Source organism: Bos indicus x Bos taurus, chromosome 3, assembly GCF_003369695.1.
Source record: "Bos indicus x Bos taurus breed Angus x Brahman F1 hybrid chromosome 3, Bos_hybrid_MaternalHap_v2.0, whole genome shotgun sequence".
Taxonomy (NCBI): Eukaryota; Metazoa; Chordata; class Mammalia; order Artiodactyla; family Bovidae; genus Bos; species Bos indicus x Bos taurus.
In genome coordinates this window covers 53908469-53923881 of record NC_040078.1, presented here as the reverse complement: position 1 = coordinate 53923881, position 15413 = coordinate 53908469, and the positions used below count along the sequence as shown (strand labels likewise).

The following is a 15413-nucleotide window of genomic DNA, read 5'->3' as shown; positions in this document are numbered from 1 at the left end:
AGCGTTGTTCTCTCCCCATGCGGAGGATAAGGACATATATGAGAAAGACGGATGCAATTGGAGGCCCAACATCTTAACTTAAGCCGCTTAGTTTGGTACAACCGTAAACTGCCACACAGGGCTCGGCCCAGCAGCCTAAGGACGCAGCGTAAGGAAAGGTAAAGGGATTTCCCACAAGCTCTACCCCCGGCTTCCCCGAAGATTCAAAACACATTATGTAAATAAGTTTCTCTGGGTGTGCACGTGAGAAGGCGCTGGTCCGACAGATAAATACTGTACTTCCAAAGCCCCTTGCACGTGCACCTGGACAGTCCTAAGCCCCTCTCTGGTCTCTTGAAACCAGCCCTCCGCGTTCCTAGCCCCAGGTCGATGGGCGCAGGGCACTGCAGCCTGCGCACCGGAGGCTGTGCGGAGCGGGCCGGGCGGCCACATGGCGCGCTCCTGGGTGATGGCAGCTGCGCTTTGTTTCCATCAGCAAGGGGTGAGTCACAGGTTCCCGCAGTTCCTAAGCTGGGCAAACCACTCGGGCCAAGGCTGCTGCAAATTTAACAGCAGGAGCAACTACCGAAGCAGCCGCATCCCATTTCTCCTCTTCCTACTCCTCCTCCACCGCCACTGCCGCTCGGCCGCGGCCACCTCCGCCTGCTGCCTCCACCCAGTCCCCTCCTCCTTCCCCCGCGAACTTAGTCAGCGGTTCGCGCCGCCGCGCCCCGATTGGCCAGCAGAACTCGCCGCGTCACAATGGAGCCGGTTGGAGGCGGTGAGCCGGGCAGCGCTGGGGCTTCCCGCTGAGCCCGCAGCAGCCGGCGCCGAGGAAGTGCGGGCGCGGGGCCGCCGCCGGCGCGCCCGAAGCGGCGCGGGGCGCACGCCGTGAGGAGCGCCGGCGCCCGGGGCCGGAGGCGCACAGGTAGGTCGGGGCCGGACGCCCCGGGTCACGGAGGAGGAGCGGAGCCGATCCAGGTGATGGAGGCAGAGAACAGGGCGAGGGGACGCAGCAGGTGGGGTTGGCCGAGCAGGTGCGGTTACCTGTTCTCGCCTCACCTGAGAGCCGGGCCTGCGGGCAAGTGGCTGGGCGGGAGAGATGAGAAGCGGTTTTGCCACTCCCTTGTCTCCGGGAGAGTGGGAGTGATGCCCGTGACTCCTCCGGGGTGCTGGGGTCATTCGGGGCAGGAGGAATGGACGCTGTCTCCCCCATAATCGCGGCGCTACACCTAAGTGTGAGCTCTCGGGGCGGGGCGAGAACCGGGTTCTGGTTTCCTGGGGCTGGAGTCTCGCCCTCCCTAGGTGAGCAGACCTGTCCGGAGGGCGTCCGCGCTTGGGTCGCTTTCCTTTGCCCCCTGCCCTGGTGCTGTTCGTTGACACACATTTTTCTGCTCTTGGGAAACCTATTATACAGTTGTTCACCTACTGTTTGATGGTGGTGTTGGCTCTCATTTGTTTGAGGGAGAAGGGAGCAACTTCTACCGTTTTCGAGAGAGAATCTGAGTTTCCCCTTACTAGGCTGCAGCTAAGCAGGTGCCGAGAGGTCAGAAGGGAGGAGGCTCAGTGTTGGCTCATCACTATGTCCTCAGCTGACTTCCCAAAGTCCATAGGTTGCCTTTAGTCAGATGACGTGTGTGGAAGACTTTTTTTGTGGTCAGGAAGACCCTGCCGGCAGCCCCCTTCACACCTCCCCCCAAAAAGGTCAAACCTGAACTTAAAAACAAAAACCTACCTTTAAACTTTCTTGAATAAATTCGCCTTGCCAAAAACTTTTAAAAATCCATAAAAAGATACCAGTATGAAAATTTAATTTGCAAATAGGTTACCAACTTAAAATAGACAGTATTCACTTTTTTTTTTAAAGAGGAAATGGTATGTGTCTTTATCAGACTATTAGGTTTCCTAACCTTTAGGTCTCCTAAACCTCCTAGTTAGGTTGTAGTACACAGAAGCAACCAAACTGCAGTGTAATTATTTAATTACAATAACTTCCAGGTGCTGAGGTTGAACCTCCTGAGAGAACCCCAAGTGCTCTTTGATTTGTGAGTGTCAAGGTGACTTCCTTTTACTCCTGGTTTCCTAGTCAACAGCTTCACCCTTGAAGGAATGTGAAATGACAGCCAATCCCGCAAGTGACTGGGCCTCTGTGATTTAACAATATTCGTCCTAGCATGTCTGATGTTACTCTTAGTTCAGGTAATGAGGGGGACAGAGTTGTCTCTGAGTGTTCGTTGAGTCATGATACCTACTATCCATTTACTACATGTTAGAATTAAATTTTGTATTATGTGAAACTTGTTCTTTTTTTCTTAATTTGGAAAAGTGTCCCAGCACGTTCAGCTTAGCGTGAAGATTCGCATGTTGAGAATGATTTCATTTGACTAGTTGTTAAGATTTGCTTTATAATAACCATTGTCCTCCCCACTGCTGCTTCATTCTTCTGAAGCCTGGGAATGAAAAGGGTTCTATTGAATATCACTGAAATAGGATATCAGGTCTTCTAAGCTGTTTTTTTTTTTTTTTTTTTTTTAAGAGAATTTGTTTTTTAAAGCAGTTTTAGGTTCACAGCAGAACTGAGAGTAACTGCAGAGAGTTCCCAATATACCCCCTGCCCCCATTCATGCATAGCCTCCCCCATTATCAACATCTCCCACTAGAGTGAGACGCTTGATACATAGATGAAGCTACATTGAGACGTATCATCCAAAGACCATAGTTTAGAGCTCACTGTTGGTGTCATACGTTCTGTGGATTTAGCCAATATGTGTAACAACGTGTATCTGCCATTATAATACCATCACGTATGATCCTATATCGTATGATCACTAGCCTAAAAATCCTCTGTGATCTTCCTAGTCATTCCTACTGCCTGCCTAACCCTTGGCAACCACTGATATTTTCACTGTGTCCACATTTTTCTTCCAGAATGTCAAATAGCTGGAATCAGTCTGAAGCCTTTGCAGATTGGCTTCTTGCAATTAATATTATGCATTTAGGTTTCCTCCTTGTCTTTTCATGGCTTGATTAACTTTTTTTTTTTTAAGCACTGAATAATATTACTTTATGGCTCTAGATTTTTTTTAGACTGTGTGGGTATTTTCCTGTAAGTGGCTTGAAGTTTGTGATTTTTTTGTTTTATTTTCTGGTGCGGAAGGTTGGAAATATTTAATATGTGAAAGATTCTTGTTTGAGCCGAAATTTTTATTTATAAACAAGTTTTTGTAATTTATGAATCTATTTTGATGGTATCTGAATATTTTTATTTTCTTTTTGATTTTTTTAACTGCCCATAAAAATAGCCTATTTAATCTAATCTCTGATGTTCATGTAGTGTCTCCCAAGTTGAATTTCCAATTTTTTTTTCTCTTTTAGACTTAAAAAAAAAATAAAAGTCTCTTTTTTTCTCTTTTTTTTTTTTCTCTTTAAAGCATCCTTCTAGCATACTCTGGTATTATCAGAAGCAAATGTATGCTGTCTCTGTCCTGTTACCCCAGACTCAATGGCATGGTTTCCAGTGCCTTCTATATAGCGTGTCGCCTCTGCTTTCTTGACTCAGGGCGTACTGCTTGTTCTGCAAACGTTACAAACCCATGACCACTCATGAGGAATTTGGGAGGCCCAATTATAGTGTAGGGTTTCTTTAATGAATTGTCAAGTGTATTCTAATTTCTGTCATCTCTGTTTTCATATTGCTGCCTTTTCTTTTATTGCTTTTGCCCACTTGCATTCTATTTCTCATCTATATTTTCTAAACTTCCTATGTACCTTTATTATGACAGGTTTTTACAAGGTGTTTAAACTTATGTCTTTGGCAGACATAACAACGTATTTTTTCCTTTTCTGGATTATTAACATTGATCTTAAATAAAATTGGTCCTGTCTACAGTCACTGAATCTGTCTGCTAAGTTCTTATCAGTGCTGTTCATTTAGAAATTGAACAAAGGGAAATAATAAGCTCCCTGTTCTATGACTTCCTCTTATTTAGGATTCTGCTCAATTGCAACAGAATTTAAATTCACTTCTTCAATGCTGTTGTGAACGCGTGTAAAGGAAATGAATAAAAATGAGTTGTCAGAGCTTCAACCTTGACCTTTCCTTTTGCCTTTTTGGCCCTTAAGCCTTGATATGGGTCACGTGATTCTCCTTGGTTCTTTCCAGACTCCGTATCTTTGAACTTCATCTCCTGCTTCTTCAGTTTCAGGGTTCCTTTAATTCTGTGTTGTGTTTGTTTCATCCTGTGGCCATTTTCAGGTATTTCTACAATGTCTACTTCTTGGTCAACAGTATCTGTCAGAGACATCATCAGCTGCAAAGCTTGTATTTCACTTGTCTTTCCAGCTCCACACAGGTGACTCAGATCTTCCTCTGCCCATCTCTGATGGAGACTAAATTCTTTACTGTCAAGTAGCATATTCCCTTTGATGATCTCTCAGGTAGGAAGATTTGAGAGCATATTCAAACCATCCTTTTTTTCTTCTGTCATATTTTTTTCAGCATTTTTACACTTACCCCTCAGATCTATTGCAGATTATAATCAAGAATTCTTCAGGCTTCCACCTAAGAACTTAAGCTATGCAGATTGATGGGCCTGGATTTGAACCCTACACTGTATCACTTTGGATGCGTTATTGGATTAGTTAAGATTAGCTGCCAGTTACAGAGACCACAAAGAACAATGGCTTAATTAAACAAAGCAATGTTTGTTTCTCTTTCACGTTAAAGAAAAGTTTGCAGAGACAGTCTAGAGCTGGTATTATGATTTTGCAAATCTTTTCAGACCTATGCTGGTTCCTTTTAGAACCTCAGACATCAAATCAGACCCTCAATCTTGTGATCCAAAGGGGAGCTTAGGCCATCACATTTAGGTTCCAAGTTTAGAAAGGAAGACGGAAGGAAGGAAAGAAGACAGGGGGGGAAAGCAAGAGACCAGAGTCTCTTAAGGAAATTTCCTGGAGGCTGTCATACACTTTTTATTATATCTCATTGACCAGACTTTGAGTAATATGACCTCATCTAGCTTTTCACGTTCATGCATTGGAGAAGGAAATGGCAACCCACTCCAGTGTTCTTGCCTGGAGAATCCCAGGGACAGCAGAGCCTGGTGGGCTGCCGTCTATGGGGTCGCACAGAGTCGGACACAACTGGAGCGACTTAGCAGCAGCAGCTAGGATAGAGACTAGGGAATATTGTCCTTACTTGAGACAATCTTAAGCCCAGCTAAAACATGGGAGTTTTGCATCCTTAGTAAGATAGAGGGAAAGAAATATTGGAGTAGTCAAACACCACTGTTATTCTACACCTCTTTTTTTCTTGACTTGTTACCCATCTCACAGGAGTCTTAAGATTAAAAGAAATATTAATGTGAAAGCATATAATACAGTATCTGGTGTAAAACAAGCTTTCAGTAAATGTTAGTTCATATTCCTCCTTACTCCTTTTTCATAAATTATCGCATTTCTCTGCTACCACATCATTGGTATCCAAATCCCATTTTAAATACTGGCCCCAATTGATAGTACTAGACTATAGTCAGGTTCCTTATCATGGGAGAAAGTAACACATTATGACTCAATGTCAGCATCTACTTCTTAGCTTAAAGGGTGGCTAAGATTTAAGATATAGCTCTTGGAATCAAATATAGCTAGATATAAATCCTGGCTCTGTCACTTACTCAGTATGTAACCTCAGCCTCTTGCACCTTCAGTTTCCTCATCTGGAAACCTGCGGTAAGATTCAGATATGAGAAGTATGGAAAAATTGTATTTAGAGTGCCTAAGAAATTGTGTGATTAAGTGCTAGCTTTTCTTTTAAAATTTGGCCCAATCTAGGTGAACCTTTCAGAAAATGACCTTTTATTCCATTAAAAAGAAGTTTTAAAATTGGTCATCTCCATACATATCTAAACCCACTCCAGTGTTCTTGCCTGGAGAATCCCAGGGATGGGGGAGCCTGGTGGGCTGCTGTCTATGGGGTCACACAGAGTCGGACACGACTGAAGCGACTTAGCAGTAGCAGCAGCATACATATCTAAATGAGTGTTGTTAAATTTTTAGTCAGACTTTTTGAGAATTGTCCCCAAAATCGGTTTAAACCTTGAATAGCTACAAAGTCTTTGCTTTTTTAAAAAAACGAAAACCAGAATAGCTCAGCCTTAACCGTCTTCAGCCTTGATTTAAATGATTTTGGCAGATCCACTCTCAGAAGCAGAATCATTCCCACCAGTGAGTATATGTCATAGTATTTTTTTTCAGCATGTTTGTTAAGCACCTACTGTGTACCAGATATAACTATGCCAGGTTCTAGGGACACAGCAGTAAGCAAAAATGTACATGGTCCCTGCCACCATGGGGGTTGCAAGGTACTAGGGGAGACAGGAGAATCAATCCCTGCAAATAAATGAAAAAAATTGCCACTTAACATGATCAGGAAGGAGATGTACAGGTGCTGTGAAAGTATGTGCAATTATCTTATGGTCAGAAGTTGAATGGTATCTTTAGGAAAAAGTCGGCCAGTGCTTGGAAGCAAAGAGGTGTTGTGGGAGTGTGGTTTGAAATGAGCTCTGTCATGAGATGAGCATGGTCCGAGCACAGATCAGTGTCCCACAGGTTTCCAGCACCATACCAAAGAAGGCATATCATTTGGAGCCATCATTAAAATACATGTACATAATATATAACTTCTCCATGTGAGTCTCTGGAAGGGACTACATAATTCAGGAATAATTTAATTCTTTTATAATTTATTTATGCTTTAGTGACAAGCTTTAAATTCAGATACCTTTTTAATTTTTGATACACCAAGCAGATACATCTGAGAAAATAGCCAGTAAAATAGGGTCTTTTGAGAGGGTCAGAGGATTGATCTGCATCACCCTTAGTGAGTGGAACTTGAAGACCTTTGGCTGGACAGGTTGACAGACGAATAGGTAACCCACAAAGCAGCAGTGGATGATGACCACAGGCGGGGAGGCAAAGGCAGTGTTTTCTGGAGAGTGGGCTGCATTAGTGAGCTTGGGATGGCCCATCTCAGGGCCCACAGGCCGCGCAGCATCCCATCTCTCCAAGGCTTTCGGGCTTGCATAGGTAGGACCCAGCTTAGCACCTTGACAATGGTATACCATTTTTCCTTGTCCTTTCCAGCTGAGCTCATGGGGGCATCCTTTGGGAGAAGTGTTGCATCTCTCATCCCTTTGAGGGCCTTGGAGAGTGTCTGGGAGGCTCTGCTCTCACGTAACGTGTTAAGGCATGACTGAGCCTGCGTGGCAGAGCTGCCTGCCATTGGACTTCAGGTTGTGTCTTGCTCTGAGCAGATAATATTTATGATGAATTTCGTCCATCTAAAAACTTTAAAGTTCATCTCTCTAGGCAAAACTGAGTTTGTTCTTGGCCCCTGATTCAATGCCCAGATAGGCAACTGAGCCAGTGACTTGTCTTTGAAAAGTGTATGTGAGTCATGATGCAGTTTCTAGATGTGCAGTGCTGTGCTTGGTGGGCAGGTTCCCAGAGAATTTATGCTCTGCTAGCACTGCCCTAAGGGGCCGCAAGCCTTTTAACTTCACCCTCCCAGGAATGCCTTTGGAGCTGGGACTTCCTCTGGCTAACCACTAGCCTGGTAGTTGGAATTCCTCCCTCAGGACATGCCAGCCTTTTTACTACACCAGGGACTTCTCCATTGCCTGGACCCCCTTCCCTTATGAGTCTGTGTAACTGCTTCCTTTTCAATGAATAGTTGGCTTCAGTGATCTCAGGGATCCTTTCCCTGATCACCTCGGATAAAATACATCTGCCTGCCCTCACTGTAGTCTTTCAGGCTTTGGTTTATTGTTTGCTGGCTTGTCCCTACCAGAATATATGTTCTGTAAAAGCAAGGATCTTGTCTCCCTAGTATACCTGCTCTTAAGCCTGGTATGTAGTAAAACTCCCCAGACTGCTACATGTGGTTTGGGGCAAAAAAATTAGCCCTTTGAACGTAAAATGGGGATAATAGCATCTGTGCTACCTGCCTCACAGAACAATGAGGAGCTGGAGTTAATATATACCAAAGATACTCTCCCCACTCCAAACTTGCTGTTCATCTTTAGATTTCATATTTTTGCAAACAGCAATACCATTTACCCAATTATATAGCCCTAAATACTTAGAACTCATTCTGGGCTTCTCTTTGCTTTGTTCCCTGTTAAACTGCTCTATAAATTCTGGTAACCAGTTTGTCCAGAGGCCGCATCCTTCAGGTCCCTCCCGTCAGCACCCTTCCTTCACAGCTTCTTGACTGCCTTGAGTCTTTTCCAGGCCCGCTGCTTATTGCCTGCAACCAGTAGTTCAGTTTGTAGTCTTTCCAGTCTTCTACCCACCTCCCCCCTCAATTCGTTGTCCACACAAGAGGAAAATAATGATTATGAAAGGTAAATTTCATACCACCATTGCCTGGTTTAATAATCCTTTAATGACTTACTTTGTCAAAGCATCAAGTCCAAGTGCCTTGGAGAGCCATATAGTATAGTCTTCCTCTGCCTGCTTCTTCAGGTCTCCAGTTTCACCTTTGACCCCTCATCATTTCTAAATCACGAACGCGTGCACTGTGGGTACAGCATGCAGTCACAGCCCATGCACCGGGCATCCTAAACTGTTTGCAGTGCAAGGAGGAAGGTAGGAGGTAGCCAGACGGCTCCACTCCATGCCCCACCCCCTTTTTTTCACCTTTTCTCTATCTGTGGTGGTCATATCCCCTTGTCACTTGCTCATGTTTCAGGAGTCAGTTCAAGCATACTTTTTCTGGAAGACCATTCCAGACCCTTCCCTCTGCCTACCACTTCCAAGAGATCCTCATTCCCTTCTCTGTGCTACCTCCGAGCCTTGTACACTTCCTATAAAGATTATTTTGTTCATCCTCTGATTGAGCTTCCTGAGCCAGGCATTATACATGGCATGTAAATTGATATCTGGGAAAGAATTAGGCAATAAAACTCAGTATACTTATTATCTAGTCCAGGGCTTTGTTACAATAACATTCTTCTGACTGGTATTTGAAAATTTGAAAGATCTCCTTGAAGGTTAGAAGTAAGAAGAAGAATTATCATGTATATGCTGTTAGTAGGTATCAATTGAATGACCGAAATATTTTGTCAGTGAGCTAGTGTTTACTGAACATTTATTGTGTTCAGAGTTCTGGATTTGGCCATTTGCAGGACAGGCTTGAGTCAGCTCTTGGAACTTTTCTAAATTAACTCTGGCTTTACCATTCTATCAGAAGTCAGAATTTTAGATGGTCAGCACAAGTTCCCGGTTTACAGGCAGTTTAGAACAAAGTATCTGAATGTTTTTCATCTAATACCCCCTGAAAGGATTTTGAAACACTATCTCCCTCTTCATGTGTTTTAAAAGTTTATTCTAAATTTTTTAATAGTTGTAATAGATGGTACCTGTGATATATAAATATTGATTTAGAAAGACATTTTTTCTAATGTACCTAGTGTAAGTTAAATACTAGAATGATTTTTTATCTACCATGCCATCCATTTAAAAAACACAAAAACAAGCTTGTTTAGAAAAGCTGGAAATTTTACATAGTTACTCCCCATGTAACACTTATGTTTGAAAATCTTTCATTGAATTCCTTATCATACTCTTGTAACACACATATACATACAACATATTTTTTGAAGTTCTTGTGACTATAAGGCTCTAAATGTTACATAAAATTTCATTTGGATTGAGTTTTTATGATTTTGACTAATACACAGTTGACCAGAACAAGTATATTAGAATTTTGATAAATAATTATTAAGCATAGGTAAAATATTATGGGAAATAACTTCTTGATGAGATGCCTGGGACTTAAAAAATATTCATGCATAAGTAAGTATTTCATATTGCTAAGATAAGATAGGCTTCATAATCAAGTTTTCTTTTTAAATGTAAATGCTTAAGACACTTTCCCATATGTATATGAAAATGAAGGCAGTATAATTCCACTCTATTTTTTAAACTTCTGAGGTGTATGCCAAAATTGCTTAGTAATTGATCACAAAAATGATTTTCCATGTTCTGCTGTCTGACTTAGTTATATCTCCCTCCAGTGTTGTTTGAAGCAGAGAAATGGATACTTTTCCTTAACTCCCAAAAGGATGTTTCAGTCTTCAAAGTCATTTACTTTCTTAACATCTATAACCCTACAGTTATCTCAAATGACCCTCAACTTGGGGCCTGGAGATTTTTACTCCCCAAGGTGCAGTGTACCATAAGCAGACTCCTGAGAAATGAAAGGTTTGCCTTTCTTATGGAGTGTGGGGAGAGGATGACTATGAAAAGGGAAAGAGGGAGATGACCAGAAGTAACCAATTGGACATCAGGTGTTCTGAAATAGACACTTTATTATTTTTTTTTTTGATAGAGCGTAATCATAAAGCAATTTTATTTGCCTGATCAGACTCACTTGGTGGGCTAATTCCTTCTCTCCCTTAGACACAATCTCTGGTAGACCTAGAGTTTTTTCCACTTGTTCATAGATAATCAGAGTCTTCCAGTTACCCTTGGTCACACACATATGCATACATACACAAAAACCAGTTTCACTACAGGGATTAAAAAATCCATTCTTGTGTAATAATGAGAACTCTAAACTTGAAGTTAAACTGTCTTTTCTCCCATTGGGCCTCTAATTGGGCCTGCAATTAGAAAGGCAAATCCGCCCCCAGTTCCCACACGGGAGTTTTTTTTTTAGGGAAGGTGGGGGCCAGGAAAGGACTTCTTCAGCAGAACTGTCTTGACCTGAGATGGCACCCTCTGGGTTTAGGGGGTGTTGAAACTGACTCTCAATGGTCCTGGGAGATCTTCAAAACTCTCAGTGGGCCTGCTGTTGTTGCTGCTGGTAAGTTGCTTCAGTCATGTCCGACTCTGTGCGACCCTAGAGACGGCAACCCACCAGGCTCCCCCGTCCCTGGGATTCTCCAGGCAAGAACACTGGAGTGGGTTGCCATTTCCTTCTCTGATACTTTATTTTTTGGCTATGCTGCGAGGCATGCTCAGGCTCTTTGTTCCCCGAACAGAGATTGAACCTGTGCCTCCTGCAGTGGAAGCACAGAGTCTTCACCACTGGGCAGTCAGGGAAGTCCCAGAAGCAGATACTTTTAGACAGCAGTTAATTGGTGATCTGAAAGTAGATTCTACCAGATTACCCCTTCTTCTGAAAACAAAAGGCCCTCCAAATCCCATACCTCACTTTGTAGATCAATTGATTGGGTGCTGAAGAAAACTTTTCCCTGTCAAGTTAGCTACCAACTTTAAGGGAAAATGCCCCTAATAAGCCAATATAAAATTTTCTTCTTGGTGGACAGGAATATTCAATAGGGAAAGAACATAGAGTGAATCACTGTTTTAAAAAGACTTGATGGAAGCTAATTTGATACCATAGTAATGGAATTAAAATTATCCATTTTAGTAAGCATACTCAAACTCTCCTAGAATATTTAGAAATACTTGTTTATACCCATTGTTAGACTAGATACAGATAGAACGTTGGTAAAGATCAACAGATGCTTGACTGACAGTCACATAGGTCAGTAGGTGACTGATTTCCAATTAGTCCCATTGAAAAAAAATTTTTTTTGCAGCGTTTTATCAGGAATACTAGGGTTTTGTTTTTTTTTTTTCCCAATGAGGAGGTTATGGATTACATGCCAAAAGGTTTGGTCCCAAGCTAGGTTTAGGAAATTTTTTTTCTTTGCAGATTAATGCATTCTGAAGGGAGAGGAGTTGAGCCTGGCCATCATCCCATTGATTAAGAAGTCTTTCCTGGGGTCCTCTTGATCCTAGATGCTCTCGACACCATGTATGTAAAGACACTGTTCAGAGGTCCACTGTGCCCTTGCCTTCTCCCACCAGTTTGTAGCAAATCTCTCCCGAAACACTTACAGAGCCCCCACTGCATTACTATATTTTTTGATGTTTCTTCTAAAATACTAAAGCATTTATGCTCACATTTATTCTCCTGATGACTTGTGGAAGACAGGTCAAGTATTATTCCCATGATGCAAATATGCATACTGAGTTTATAAGGGGATATGTGGCTTGTCTCAGCACACTCCACATGTTAGCTGCAGATCTGGTACCTGATAAAGCAACTTTTTAAATGTATATTGGCTGCTTCCTTTTCCCAGAATCATTTTATAGAAGGCTCTAAAGATTGGAAAACTTGCTGTAAAGTGGTCATATAAAAATTAAGATAAATATGCTCACAAATGCTTAGTAGAATACATTGTTCTTAGCAATGAAGAAAAAAGATGTATTTGAATTTTGAATCTGCTTTTCTTCATTTTATGGATTAAAAAAAATTATTCAGTATTTTTGGGGGCACTTAATATTTGCCAGGAATCACCTCAGCCCTGGGGATAAATCCAGCAATGAAGAAAACATAAAAAATGTTTCTTTGCATGGAGTATACATCCTAGAGGAGGGAAGATAGAAAATACGCAAATCTGACATACAGTATTGATCTTAACGAGTATCTCTTTTTAACTTTTTTATATTGTAGGTATCCTTGAGGGTCTTTCCCAGAATAATACAACACATATGCATAACGTTTTAACGTGCCTTGAAATCATCCTTACAACACTTCAAGTTCATTATTTCTGTTCTCAGTTTTTCTTTTTACTGATAAGACAGTAAGGTTGAAAAAAGCAAAGTGAAAATCATCCAGTGTCACAACTAGTTGGCTTCCCTGGTGGCTTAGCATTAAAGAATCTGCCTGCAGTGCAGGAGATGCAAGAGACTTGAGTTTGATCCCTGAAGAAGATCCCCTGGAGGAGGAAATGGCAACCCACTCCAGGATTTTTGCCTGGGAAATCCCATGACAGAGGAGCCTAGCAAGCTACAATCCTTGGGGTCACAAAGAGTCAGACACAACTAAGTGACTGAACAACAACAAAGTTGCTAGATTGTTAAACTCTTTCAATTTAGTCCATGAGGTGTCTCCTGCTTTATGTCTGTGTGTGTGTGTGTGTGTGTGTGTGTGTGTGTGTGTGTGTACTGCTTTTATTTATGTAGAAAACCTCCCCAAGTAGCTTATATGGCTTAACGTAGCTCCTTTTCCCATTTCCTGACCCATAACAACATAAATAATATCCCAAGTATTCCAAATGTCTTAGAAATTTTTCAATGAGGAGAACTCAGGCTGGTAGCAGAAAAGGAAAAAACAAAACAAAAATGGAGATCTTGGAGTGGAAAGATTTTCTTACAGACCTGATAGGGACTGGCAGTGCCTTTGAAGGTCTGTGGACAGACACCAGAGGGATTGGTGGTGGGAAAGGCCTTGTCCCAGTTTCAACAGGCACCCTCACCAACCCACCCAGTGATTTCCCCTTTGGACATTTTATACAAAAACTTCGAAGATAAACTTGTCAGTTTCAGGAAAATATTCATTGTGTCAACTTATCTTCCCAGCCACACTTCCGTCACAGATGTCTCAACTTTTAGTACTATGAAATAACCAAAAATTTTAAGTAGTAATCGGAATGAGTGTGTAATTTTCAAAATTGGATGCTGTGTAAAGGTTTTGATTTGCATGCAAGATTTTCTAATAAAATACATCTGGCTTTTAAAACCTTCAAAACTTACCAACTCCACCTCCTACAAAACACTGATAGTTACTGGAATTTTAGGCTGCTTTCTATTGTTGCTGTCTTAAAGACAAAGAAAACCTACTTTTTTCCATTAGAAGTTCCCCTTAATGTTATGTTGATAGAAGAATTCTATCCTCTTCTCTCTTAACCAGTGAAAAGCCCTTTCTTCCATATTCCCCATCCCCACCTCCATTTCTGGGTGTTTGTAGCCTACTTTTCCATCTGTGTGCCTTGTTACTATGGTGATGGGCACCATAGAAATGGAGAACAAAGCGGATGTAATAAGCATCTCCTACATGGTTCACAGTGCTAAAAAGGGATCTAGGTTTTTTTCAGGCTTGTTCTTTATTGGTGGTAGAACTGGACCAACCCAACTGGGAGGGGGCACTGGGGTTATGAGCTGATTCAGGCCCTGCTTTTCCCATTGTTCTCCTCTTCCCCAGACCTTTCTTTACCCAGAGTCATGAAGGTGAGCAAAGAGTAATGGGGGCTTGTAGGGGGGATGTGGTACAGAAATTAATGCCATAGAGTCACCGCACTGCAAAAGGCAAATCTACTGACGCATATTACATATGGGAGGGAATCATGAACTGGTTTTAAGGTTTACCAGTCATCAGTCCTATTACCTGAGTTAGCAGTGTTCAGCTTTACCTCACATTAGAGATTTGCCAGCCTAGGTTTTCCTGCCTTCAAGATGCTTAGCCTGTATTAGACATTTTTTAAAAAAGGAATACAGATTTATCTTAATTACTGATAGCTTGCAGTATTTGGTCCCATCTGTTTGAATTTTTTAAAATGAGGTTAAACTAATGTGTACTTATTTTGCTTGTTTTAGAATTACAGTTAAATATTTTCTCTGCATTGTGGAAACTAGTATTTTCCATAAAATCTGGGAGAAGGTGCCCACAGGTATTTACTTTTATTTTTAATTGGAGGATGATTGCTTTCCAGTGTGTGTTGGTTTCTTCCATACAACAGTGTGAATCAGCTGTAAGTATACATGTATCCCCTCCCTCTTGGGCTTCCCTTTAAACCTTCTGCATACATGATCATTCTTTAATACATCTTCATGTATCAGATTCTTGGACACCCATAATGAAATACCCAAAGATTAAATAAAATATTCCAGTTAATCAGTTCCATCTTCTGGACAGTTATTTCTAAATTTTTTAAAATTATGTTTTAAGTTTTACATTGCTCATATTTTATGTCTCTGTTTTATGTACAAGGGAAATAATTTAGCACAGTCCTTTAGTATATAAAGTCATAGGACATGAATCAAATTTAGAGCTAACAAAGATGAACATTCTGTTTTTCTGTTGCATTGTAGCATGAAGGCCTGAAGTTCTTTTTGACTGTAAATTCTTGCTTCTTTGGTCACATGGCTCCTTTCTTTTTGCCTGATGAAATAGTATTTTGCCAATTTTATCTGCTATAATGGCTCTTATACTGATGTGAAAATAAGCTCGCAATCAACCTCACACTTTGTATTTTAAGTATAGGCCCAGTGTAGCCCTCCCTGCCAAAGTCAGCTCTTCCCCTTTGTGTCGTGAGCAGAAGACTGAGAGCACCAGAGACTAGAGTGGGAGCTGGAACTTTGAAAATCATAGCTTCTGCTATAGCAAAGTTATATGTTAAAGCCTGACCCTTAAGGTGATGGTGCTGGGGAGACGGGTGAGAGGTAATTAAGTCCCAGGAGTAGAACCTTCAAGAATGGGGGTTGTGCCTTTATGAAAGAGACTCAGGAGAATTTCATTGCCCCTCCCACCATGTGTGGACACAGAAGCAGTCCTTCTGTGAACCAGCAACTGAGCT

General features: G+C 41.7%; 1 protein-coding gene across 2 annotated transcripts in view; it reads left to right on the top strand.

Moving 5' to 3' along the window:
• Positions 1-828: 828 nt before the first annotated feature.
• LRRC8B (leucine rich repeat containing 8 VRAC subunit B) overlaps positions 829-15413 on the top strand; it is a 77538-nt gene continuing 62953 nt past the window's right edge. For both annotated transcript variants that reach the window (XM_027536581.1, XM_027536580.1), the window contains exon 1: positions 829-907. The gene's annotated coding sequence lies outside the window, so the exon portion shown is untranslated. The remainder of the gene's footprint in view (positions 908-15413) is intronic.